Raw genomic sequence first — 12673 nt, forward strand, 5'->3', positions numbered from 1 at the left:
CACAGGGTCACTGTTCCCCCCTCTCTCCCTCCCTAAACGGGGGTTTTGTCCCCGCACGGGGTCTGGCAGCATCTCCCCCCAGGCTTAACCCCGGCTCCTACCCCCGATATTTCCCCTCCAGCCCCTCTTCTGCCACTACCTACAGTAGATTGATCCCCCCGGCCAGTAAATTTCTGCCCGCTGCTCAGACCCTGACAGCCCCCTGCTGCGATTTGCCCCCCTTAATCCTTTTAAACCCCTCCAAAGAGGAGGCAGCAAATCCTATATAGAAGTAAGGGCAGAGAGAGGGCAGTGGCTACAGTGAAGGTTCAGGTGAGCATGCTCAGTACACCCAAAGTAGGGAATTGGGAGCGAGAGCTGTTTGCGTCGTCAGTGAAACAGGAATTGAATACCGCCTGCTGGTGTTGTGTCTCTGCTCTGGAGAGCAAGGTACAGCCACCAGGCGTTTGTGCGGTAGGAAGTATGAACTGAACCCAGTTTTAGAACTAATACAAAATCAGCAACTTCCCAACTAGAGTCCGGAAAGATCGTAAGTTTTTTTCCTCTTTGTCTCTGCAAAGTTGCTCTTCGCTCTGCTGATTTCCTTTAGTCTCATCTCCTGGGTTTTCAAACACAAGAACTGCACAAAGAATGCTCCAGTATGCCTCTGCACTGATGTGAGTTTGGACATTAGAGAACAGCGAGTACATGCTGTGCTCAGGGAATTTCCTCACCCATGCATCAGCACAAAAGGATTTTTTGTTCTAATACCTCCTGTAAGGCCTACATTTTTGACAACATTTCCCCCCTAGGTCTGTTTCCTAGTGACCAAGTTCTTGCACATGTATCACAAAGTGCAGATTTTGTAGCAGCTGGTTATAATGAAAGATTGTATGTGCTTTGTGGAAAGCATGTTTAAAAACCCTACGTAGATTTTATATTGAGAAAAATACTATAAAATGCACATAAAATAAATGGGACTAAATATGGAGGGATAATTACATACCAGAAAGTAACAAGACACTGGGCCAAGTTCTCCAATCAAAAATACACAAATGTCTCAATGAGGTTACACTAGAACTGAGGGCAGGGTCAGTTTTGGGGTAGGCAATCAGGGCAGACACCCTGGGTGCCAACTTATAGGAGGCAGAGCATTTCTCATGGGGTTGGTCTCATTTTTGCTCTGCTGATGGGCTGGCATCCTCTCTCTCCCTCCCTTTCACTGCTCCTGGGAGGTGATAAAAATCTTCCACCTGACCAGTCAAAGAGCTAGGGCTATTTAGATGGAGGGCAAAATTTGGCATATTGGGGAAAATAATAGAAATAAAGTTTTTTCCCCAATGAGCCAAATTTTGCCCTCAGTCATGCTAGTGCATAGTGAAAATAATAACAATAAGTACACCTCTACCCCGATATAACGCTGTCCTCGGGAGTCAAAAAAACCTTACTGCGTTATAGGTGAAACTTCGTTATATCGAACTTGCTTTGATCCACCGGATTGCGCAGCCCCGTCCCCCTGGAGCGCTGCTTTACCGTGGTATATCCGAATTAGTGTTATATCGGTTCACGTTATATCGGGGTAGAGGTGCAATAAAAGTTTTAGGTCTTGCTCAATATAGATTCTTCTACCTAACAATCTCAAAGCATGTGACTGCCCATGCATTAGTTAAGCCTCACAACCCAGCTACAAGAAGAGTATTTTACTTAGGAGGAAATTGAGATTTAACAAGATTGAGTGACTCACCCAACATCATACAGGAAGTCTGCTGCAAGGCCAGGAACAGAATCCAGATTGCCTGTGCCTATAAACCCCATGCCATCCTTCCGAAGAAAGAGAGTGATCAAAAATTTCCCCCCAAATATACTCATAATCCCTTCAAAAACAATGAAGAAAAAGTGATAGTGCCTCCCAGATTATTCCTCTGTAAACTCTGGAAATGGATGTCAAACATCTGAGCACATACCATTAAGAACAGTGTCCAGTCACTCTTTCATTTTAATACTGTTAAGCTTCTAGTGATGTTGCCTGAAACTAAACTATGTACCCTGCACCAAAACAGGGTGACCAGATGTCCTGATTTTAAAGGGACAGTCCTGATTGTTGGGTCTTTTTCTCACATAGGCACCTATTACCCCCCACTTTCTGTTCCGATTTTTGACATTTGCTACCTGGTCAGTCTATACCAAAATAAGTGTCCCATAATTAAAATAAAGGTTCCAATTTAGAGGGCTCTTATAATATCTCCTGGCAAGTATTTCCACTTGCACCCTACTGGATGCCAAACATCTGAAGTGCTAGGCTAAATGTCACAATGATTAATTAGTACTTTATTCCAGAAGCCCCCACACAATAAGACAAAGTCTCTGGCAATTAAAACAGATCCTTGAAAAAGTGGGAAAAAAAATTCCCATCTATTTCTCACAGTAATCTCACAGAGTGGTGTGGTCACTACCAACAACTTTTCAGGGTGGATTTGATTTAAATCACTAGTCAGGAAGACTCCATTTAATCATGGATTTCTACATAAAAGTGCATTCTTGTTGGTTGTTATAACCTTAATACATAGTCTTCACAACTCAGATAGTTTGGTTTCAAGGTACTGTGATAGACCCAGACCAGTGGGGTACAGGAGTCTGGTCCTATTGGGATTCAGGAAGTGGGTGGGCAAAACCCGCCCACTGCTAAAGGATCCCCACCCCCAGCCTAAGGGGGGGTCCACAGCACCTGGAGACCAAAAAATTATTGGGGACAACTAATAAAAGAACAGGGACAGGAGTAAGGTCAAAGGGTCAAATGAAGCGAACCAGACAGGGACACCGAGCAGAGAACCTCGGACAGCACCCATTGCTCCTCGAAGGCGACAAGGGAGCCAGCGAACGCCGCCGAGAGGAACTCTGCCCGGATACGTGAACGAACAGAGGATCTGAAATAGGCTCCACAGTCACAGGACACTCCATCGGCCAACCTCCTCTCCCTGGTTTTATAGATGGCTTTTTTAGCCAGAGCCAAGAGGAAGTTGACCAGAAGGTCCCGTGACTTTGTGGGGTGACGTACTCCTCGCCCGAAGCTGACCGGTTCAGTCAGGGTCCAGTTGAGCCTGACCAAACACTCTGCGGAGGCGTACCTGGAGAAAACCCACGAACTGGGGCCTGAAGCCAAATGCTCGCAGAGTGCCCAGGAGATACCCGTGGTCCACCCTGTCGAACGCCTTCTCCTGATCCAGGGACAGGAGGGCGAATGACAGACCATCCCTACACCCGAGTTCCAAGAGGTCCCGGATCAGATACAAGTTGTCGAAGATGGTGCGGCCCGGGACGGTGTAGGTCTGGTCTGGGGGGATCACGTCCACCAACACGGACCCTAGCCGCAGCGAAATGGCCTTCGCTACAATTTTATAGTCCGTGCTGAGGAGCGAGATGGGATGCCAATTCCGTAAATCGCGGAGGTCCACCTTCTTCGGCAATAAGGTCAGCACCGCTCGCCTGCACGAAAGAGGGAGGACCCCGCCCTGCAAGGACTCGGCCCAGATGGTGACAAGGTCCGGGCCGAGGACGTCCCAAAACACGCGGTATAACTCCACGGTCAGCCCGTCCATGCCCGGAAATTTATTGGTGGGCATGCGGCGGAGGGCTTCCGAGAACTCAGCCAGAGTGAGAGGCAGCTCCAGCCGGTCTCGGTCACCGTCGCTGACCGTCGGGAGTTCATCCCAGAGCATTCTGCAAGCATTAGGATTGGTCGGAACCGGGGAGAAAAGGCCTGCGTAGAAGGCCCTGGCCCTCCCGCACATTTCCGCCGGATCCGTGAGGGGGGTGCCGTCCTCTCCTAGAAGGCAGGTGACGTGCTTTTTAGCCCCCCTCTTTTTCTCCAGGGCGTAGAAGAAGCGGGAACCACGATCCATCTCGCGAAGGAGGCGGATGCGGGATCGAACAAAGGCACCTCAGGCCTGATGGTCCTCGAGGGACCGCAGCTCTTCCCGCTTCTCCCGGCACACTCCGCAGAGGGATGGATCACTGGGGCTGGCGGCCAGACGCCTCTCCAGCTTTAAGACCTCCCGTTCCAACTGCCCTATCGCCGCATCCCTCCGTCAGCTGGCGCCCCGGGTGTAGTTACGGCAGAAGAGCTGGGCGCGCACCTTCCCCAGGTCCCACCACCGTTGTGCCGAGGGAAAGGAACGCTGCTGCCCTCGCCAGGCTAGCCAGAACTCCCAGAAGGATGCCACGAAGCCCACATCCTCCAACAAGCTATTATTAAAGTGCCAATAGGCCAGCCCCGGCCTCTCCGCGCAGAGAGAGGCTGTCACGGTGGCTAGATGGTGATCTGAAAAAGGGACCAGCCGGACGCTGGAGGAGTGGGCCCGGGAAAGATGGAAGCGTGACATATAGATACGGTCCAACCGGGAGTGGTACGACTGATGGACCTCCATCCGGACAAAAGTGAATGTCGAAACATCATCCGGGTGGTGGTCGTGCCAGACGTCCACCAGGGAGTGATGTTTGATGATCTCCCGGAGGACGTCCGCGGCGGCCTGGTGCTGCTCGGTCCCCAAGCGGTCCCGTTCCTCAAGGGTGGCGTTAAAGTCCCCGCCCAGGACCAGGCACTCACGAGGATCCAAGGTGCCGAGGAAGGCGGACGCCTGCTGATAAAAACACAACCTCTCCAGGCCCAATGTCAGGGCGTAAACGTTGACGAGATTAACTACAAGCCCCTCCATGCGGACCCAGAGGTGCAGCAGGCGGCCCGGCACAGCCTCGGTGACCCCCAGCACCTCGGGCCGTAGGTCGGGGGAGAACAGGGTCGCCACTCCAGCCGTACGAACTGTGAGGTGGCTAAAATAGACCCTGTCCCCCCACTCCAGCCGCCAGCTAGCTTCAGCGGCCGGATCCGTATGGGTCTCCTCCAGGAAAATCACAGAGTACCCCCCCTCCCGAAGGAAGGAGAGCACCTGGCTCCTGCGGAGACCTATCCTACAGCCCCGGGTGTTTAATGTTGCGAAGATGATCGGTGCCATGAGGAGAGCTGGGGGGGATCCTCGCTAGCAGAGACACCCACGGCCTCCATCGGGCCGCGCAACAATCCGTGACCTACCCCATAAGCGATTAAGGAGTCACGCAAGAGGCAGACCCGTTGGTAGGCCGCGGCGGCCTGCCTCCCGGTCCTCTTACCCTCCCCCATGAGGGCCCTCGCGGCCCGGAGGATCTGATGGAAATCCCCCCATCGCTGGAGTGCAAGCTGTACATTGTTGCGGGAGCCACGGATGTCCTCAAGGAAGTTCCGTAACTCCTCTCTCAGTGTATGGGGGGGTGGGGTTATCGATCTATGACTATCCCCCAGCGGGGCCCCTGTCACAGCCCTGTGGCCCACAGAGACAGGCAAGCAGGGGGCAGACCCTCGACGTGGCGTCCGATGGGCTGGCGCCACGTGGCCCGCCTCAGACCCTGGCTCAATGGGGGGCGGGGGAGGGAAAATAGCAGCCCCTGGTGGGTCGGGACAGGGAAAAACAAAGGCCGCTCCTTGGGGGTCATCCTCTGGGATATGGAAGGAGACGGCCCCAGGGGCGGCAATAGCATCATGGGAAGTGGAGGGGACAGGGACGGGGTCGGTGACAGGGGCAGGGTCGGAGTCAGGAATAGGGATAGGGGAAGGGGCGATAGTGGGATCAGGGGCCTCAGCAGCCGGGCCACTGGGTGGGGGGGGTGGCACCCCACAAAGCGGCTCAGGGATTTGCAGGGAGGGAGGTGGGCCCACGGCAATGCCGGACTTGTGCTCCAAGGCAGATGGTAAGGCCACGGCATCCGTAGGTGGAGAATCAACGATGGGGCCCTCACCTGGAAAGGAGGTCGGCTATCCCTCAGCCATGAGGGAGTCCCCTGGCGACTCGGGTCCCGGTTGCATGGCACTGGCCGTCGCCTCAAGAGGTTCAGCGTCCGCTAGCGGGGTGCCATCTGCAGCTGGGATGGTGGAAGAGTCCAGGGGCTCCTCGGAGGCGGGAGTGGAAGCAATGGGTAAGGGGACGGAATACGGGGAAAGGGGGCCCGAGGCGAGGTCGCTCAGATCGAGGCCCGCTGGCCAAGGGTCGTCCTCCCTCGGGTAACCGGGGTCAGACCCAGGGCCTCGATCTCCTCATAAATGGAAGGGAGATCACCTTCCACCACCCCAGGGCTCTCCCCTCCTGCACCCGAAGCGACGCTCGCCTTGGTGCATGCAGGGGCTTCAGATTGTAAGGGGGCAAGAGGGGCTCCATCAGGGGTTTCCATAGGAAGGGACACCGGAGGAGGAGTAGTGATTTCCTCCGATGCTGCCACGTCTTCCCTAGCTGGCAATGGTGGACAAAACCCACCCGGGAGCAAAGCAGAAGGCTCAGCATCGGCTCCTCCCTTCCTGGTCTTCCGGGGGGGCTACCGCATCAGATGGAAGGAGCGGAGCTCGAGCCTTCCGCTTGCCCCGCTTCCCCTGTACTAAGGACCAGCCCTCCATGGCATCATCCGGGGGCTGGCTAACAGGAGTTGGGTCAGGGAGCAAGAGTGAAGGCTTAGGGACTCGGGGAGGCAATGGTGGGGCAGCATGTAGGAGGGAGGATTCTCTCTGGGGCATGCCCTCTTCTATGCCTGGCGATATCCCTACCTCACCCTCCTCCACAGGCCCCACCAGATCGCAGGCGGTAGAGGCGGGGCCCTCTTGCTCGTCTAGGTGCACTGGGGGAGATACCCCTTGGGCCCGAGCGGGAGTGTTGGTGGGCCGGAAAGGAGGAGGGGCGGCTTCGGGTGCCGGGCAGCTAGGGGCGCTGGTGATGATGGGGCCGGTGCCCTGCCGGGGCTCGGGGGTCCCTGATGTCCCTCTGTGCTGGGCCAAAGGGCAGTCCCTCCGGACGTGTCCCATCGCCCGGCAGAGGTAGCACCGGGCCTCCCCCGTTGAATAATGCACCCGGTAGCGGGCCCCCTGGTAGGGGACCAAGAAGGACCCCCGAGCTCCTCACTGTCATGTGCCGCCGGTGGCAGTTGTAACTGTACCTGCCGGCGGAACGAGAGGACATGACGGAGGGCAGGGTCTTTGCAGCCCAATGGGAGAGGGCTGACCACAGAGATCGGCCTCCCTAGGGTAGAGAGGGCAGGTAACAGGGCGGCATTTGGAAGGAAGGGAGGGACAGAAGTCAGGACCAGTTGGGCGCCCAGGTCTTCTAACGGCTCCAGGGGGACATACACACCCCTCACTGCCAGGCCCTTCTCCACCGCCTCCTGGGCAGCGGCCTCCGATGCTAGGAAGAAGACGACCTTTCCGTACATCTTGGAGGCTGCTACAATGGCCGTGGGCCCCACCACCCTCGCCAACGCCCGCACGTAGGTCTCCACGTGGGGCGAGGCAGGTACCAGGAGGCAACGGACGCCGTGCTTCCTGGTCAAGGTGGGGAAGGGGCCCCGGCCGCTATAGATGGTAGCAGAGGCGGTGGATGGGGGAGATGACGTAGCGGCAGGCGGGGGGGCCGCCGCCACCTGGGCGTATGCCCTGGGAGCTGGGGGTGGGACACCCATAGAGCTGGTGGACGGAACAGCAGAGAGGGACGCCGCAGCTTGTTGCGGGGCCGCGGCAGTGGGGGCACCCCCTGCCATGGAGGGCCTGGCTTTTTTAGCGGGGCCTTTACCCTTCTTCGTGCCCTGGCCCTTCCTGCTGACTGGGGGGACTCCCCCAAAGTCAGAGGGGGCGAGGGACATGGCAGCAGCGGAGTTCACCTCGGTACCCACTGCTGCCGGCGCTCCTGCAGGGGTGGTAGTAGGTGGCTCAGCAGCGGCGGTTGAGGTAGAGGCTAGGGGGGATGATGGTGGGGCGGGTGGAGGAGGGCCAGTAGGGTCTACCCGAGGGGTCTCACTCTCCTCGTCCCCTGCCATAATGAGGACTGGGGGAGAGCAAACACTGGAGGGGGGGTAGGGAAAGGGGAAGCAGGTTGACCACTCCTCCCCACTAGGCTGTAAGCAGGGGAGGAGGGCGCCAAAAAAAAGTGGGGGGTGGACGGGGGGGGCTATCAAGGGCTAGGGGTCAGTCACCGACTCAGGGAAGGTTTCCGGCTCCTCTTGTTGCACCAAGGAAGAGAGGATATAACAGCATTGGGGTGGGGGATGCAGTGAGATAGATCAAACTAAAACGGAGAGGGGCACAAGCGCATAGGAGGAGACATGGGTGTACGAGGGGAGGCGCTAATCAGGGCAATGGGACCGCAGGGGGAAGGGAACAGCCAGGCGGGAAAAGGGGCAGAGGAACCACGGGGCTAGCTTCGGAGGCTGGGGCGGGTCAAACAAAGGCTGCAGAGGGAAAGGGCGGGGCAGGCAAACAAACTGGAGCTAGCAAGGGGCTGGGGCAAGGGGGAGGGGCAAAAAGCAGCAAGGGACAAATGGGTAGGCAGCAGGGGCAAAGCTGGGGGCTTGTTGCAGGGGGAAAGGGTCAGTCCAAAACGGGGGGGAGGCACGTGCACCCACGTGCGCTTGTAACAAAAAAGAAGGTCCTTGCAAGCTGGCTGCTGCGTCCGGCCCAATGGTGGCAACAGGGTGTGGCAAGCCTTGGGGAACAGCTGAGTCCCAGAGGCAGGAGCCCGAGGCAGATGGAAAGTAGCCGGTGGGGGTGGTGGAGGGGGCAATGATGATGGTGGTGGTGGGGATCGGGGGGGGGACACAGATGGACCAGGGGACAGGCTCCACGCCACACCCCCTGTGTCTCCACAAACACAGTCTAGATCCCCACCACAAGAGCACAGTTCAAAAGTTACTCAGTCCAGGAGGGCCCCCTCCACAATGGTCTGTAGAATTCCTACGTGCTCCCCCACTGGCAGTTGGTCCTCTTCTTCTCCTCAGGGCTCGAACAGCTCCCCAGCAGCAAACGCAGCAGCTCCAGGTGGCAGTCTGGTGGCCAGCAGGAAGGACCCTTCTCAGGTGGAGGCGGTGGTGCTCCTCCCAGCAGCAGGAGCAATGTTTGGGGTCTCTCCCTCCCCTCCTCTGGGGAGTGGGCCAGCAACCCCTCCCCCAAGGGGCTGTAGCTGGAGCAGCAGCACCCAAGGGTGTGGGTGGGTCTAGCAGCCAGTCAGCCAGCAAGCAGGTAGCAGAGAAAGAGGAGGAGCAGCCCCCTCCCTCAGGGCAGAGGGCTACAGGAGAGTGATTCCCAGGTCAGACAGGGTTTCTGTTCCCTGAGTGACCAGAGCAGGGGCTGCACTAGGGTAATCAGGAACCTGCTAGAACCAGTCAAGGCAGGCAGGCTAATTAGGACACCTGGAGCTAATTAAGAAGAAGCTGCTAGAATCAATTAAGGCAGGCTAATCAGGGCACCTGGGTTTTAAAAGGAGCTCACCCCAGTTTGTGGTGGGAGTGTGAGGAGCTGGGAGCAAGAAGCTGAGAGTGTGTTACTGGAGGACTGAGGAGCACAACCGTTATCAGACACCAGGAGGAAGGTTCTGTGGTGAGAATAAGGAAGGTGTTTGGAGGAGGCCATGGGGAAGTAGCCTAGGAAGTTGTAGCTGTCATGCAGTGGTTACAGGAGGCACTATAGACAGCTGCAGTCCACAGGGCCTTGGGCTGGAACCTGGAGTAGAGGGCGGGCCTGGGTTCCCCCCAAAACTCCCAATTGACTTGGACTGTGGGTTCTTCCAGAGGGGAAGGTCTCTGGGCTGTTCCCCCAACCCACATGGTGAATCTCTGAGGCAAGAAAATCTGCCAATAAGTGCAGGACCCACCAAGATAGAGGAGGAACTTTGTCACAGTACACACTACATTTTGAAGTGATTTATTTTGAAAACTTTTCAGATTCATTTTACAGCTATATCAGAAAATGAATGATTATTTCATTTACCAAAAGCAGATTGATTGAAGCAGATATTTATGAAGTCATTGTGAAGTGAACTATCACCAATTCAACAGGTTAATAATTAATATTTGGAGGATTTTTTGCCATGCTGTATTAGGAGGAGAATATCACCAGACAGACATTTAAATTGTTTTATTTAACTAAAACAATAACATTATGTATTCTGGATTTTTTTCCTCAACAGCAAACCTAATATTTTAACAAAACAAGCATATGAATTTTTCAATGTAGTTAAACCTTCAAGTTCTTTAAAATCAGGTTTGTTTTTGTTAAAATTGTTTTTAACTAAAATAGTTAAATGAAATATTTTTAAAAAACCACAAAAATAAAATCGACTGTGTAAGCCAGGTCAACATGAGAGACTTAAACTATTGGCTTGTGCAGCTAACTCAGTGGTCTTCACCTTCATTTTCCTGTTTGTTCATTATCTAGAAAAGAAAAACAACCTTTCCTGCTTTTTCAGGTCCCAAACGATTTCTCAATTTGGAATGAATTAGTTCAAAGGAAGAAAATATTCTTTCTACACCGGCAGAAGAAACTATTGCTGTTAAAAGTGAGATTATCACTTCAACAGTCTCTTAATCCAAGTTCTTAAGTGATTTCCACCAGTTAACTGATGTGACTTTCTTTAAAACGTCATCAGCAAACACATATTTCTTGAATAGTTCATCCTTAGTTCTGAGGTTTATTATAGTTGGTATTATGGAGGGATGATTGCTGGATGTCCATGTCATAGCCAATTCCTCTTCTTCAGCAGTTAAGGTTTGACCCTGGTACCAAGTATTGAGAATATTTGCAAGAAAATGAGCTGGAGGTAGTGCTTGTCTCATTTGTTTTTTTAATGCTTGTAATTTAACTCTGGCATTGCATATTTCTCTTTTTAAGATCTCACTCAGTTCTTTCCAAATTTCAACAGCGTCAACAATAAAACAGCTATTTCCCTGCATTTTGTTCAAGGCTACAAAAATAGGATTCAAGGTACTCAGCATGTGTTCAACATTTCTCTTAAGCCCAATGTTAAGAACTTTGGCTGTGACAGTGCCATCTATTTTTTTCACAATTTTGTTCACAAACTGTCATCAGATTAGGTCAGTTCTTGATATAGTGCTCAAAACAGTCCACTACTGAGTTCCATCACACATCTTTTGGGAGAGTTAGTTTGATTCCTCCCACTTTTTTCAGAGCAGCTGCTGCAAAGTGGTTGTTACGGAAGTATTTTGCAGTTTCAACAACATTAGCCTTTATTTCTGGAACACTGAAGTCTTTGGCTAGGAGGTGCATCAAATGAGCACTGCAACCATATGTTATTAGCTTGGGACTTTCTTCATTCTCTTCTAAATTTCTTCTCATCTTGGATACATTCACAGCATTGTCTGTGACCAAGCTGCGTACTAGACATATGAATTTTTTTTCATCGTTTGTTATAGCTTTTACTGTTTCTTCTTGTAAGTATTCTGCTATGTGTGCATTTCCTGATGTATCAATTGTTTCTGTAGGGAAAACATTCCCTTCTTCTGTTGTCACACAAGCACATACAACAGGATCATTGTGGACATTGCTCCACCCATCAAGACTCAGGTTAACAATTTTACCCTCTAGACCTTTTGCACACTGCTCAGTTTCTCTCTCATATGCTTTATCCAGCAATTTGCCTGCGACATCTGCTCTGTTGGGTGGACTGTATCCTGGTCTTAATGACTGAACCATGTTAATGAAGTGTGGATTCTCAGTCATACGGAAAGGAGAATTTGTTGCATAAACAAACCAGGCAATTTTTTCATCAATTATCTCTTTTTGTAATCTGCTAGTTCTTATGACTTATCTATGGTTGTTTCTGGATGATGGAGTTTTTTTTTTTCTCTTTTTGCTACAGGTGATATACTGTGGCTATGTGACATACATGATCTGACTGAAACACTGTTATGGGCAGATAATTTTGAAACATCAGAAAATGATGGTGAGCTTGAAGCTGGATAGTCTTGAGAATCCCAAATGTTGAGGATGGATTCTCCTAAACAAAATAAGTCAATGCAGTTATTGAATTATTATCATACTGCTCATTTAGTATTATTCATTGCATTCACTGACACTCAGCACTACTTTAAAGGTGAAATTGTAAAAGGAAGAGCTGCTTATTTCAGCAATTTATTTTTTATCACAACTGCATCTAAAATGATAGTACCATAGAGTAACAACTATATTTTCCCCTCAAACATGAGAATTCAGGAATAGTCCCGAAGGAAGACAGGCAGTCCTTAAGAAAGAAGTATGAAATAAAAAAAGTTTACCAACCTGAAGCGCCTGCATGTTCAGATGTTATACCAATAAAATAAAAACCAGCAGGATCTTAAAGGGGATAAGGCAAAATGCCACGTTTATTGTGAATACAGAAAGAATCCGAGTAAGCAATCAGTTATAGCTAGAACATCTCATTCCCTCACACACAAGTTCTGCAATGTTGTTGTAGTTACCAGCCTAGGAGTTGCTCGTGCCAAGTCACTGGCCAGGTGGCCTGGACACGAGGGTGGAGCAGGGCCTTGTCAGATGTGCATCCGATGCGCCTGGAGGTTGGTTTGCAGAATCAGACCCAAAGTCTTCAGTCTTCAGGGTCTGTTTTTATAGGGATTTATCCTCATACAAGTTTATAGCGTTTGCTTTGTCATGCTGTTATCATGTTTCAAGTGATAATCAATCACTGTTCTCACATTTGAGGGGATAGTCAATCACGCAGATGGCACAGCAATGACAAAATAACAGTATGTTGTTATCTTGTTCCTCGGCTTTTCGGCCCCCCTGTCCCTGGGGCAAGCATGCCCTCAGGGTTATTGGGCTGTTTTGTCCACTGTATTCTTC

Source organism: Malaclemys terrapin, chromosome 13 (assembly GCF_027887155.1).
Source record: "Malaclemys terrapin pileata isolate rMalTer1 chromosome 13, rMalTer1.hap1, whole genome shotgun sequence".
Classification (NCBI taxonomy): domain Eukaryota; kingdom Metazoa; phylum Chordata; order Testudines; family Emydidae; genus Malaclemys; species Malaclemys terrapin.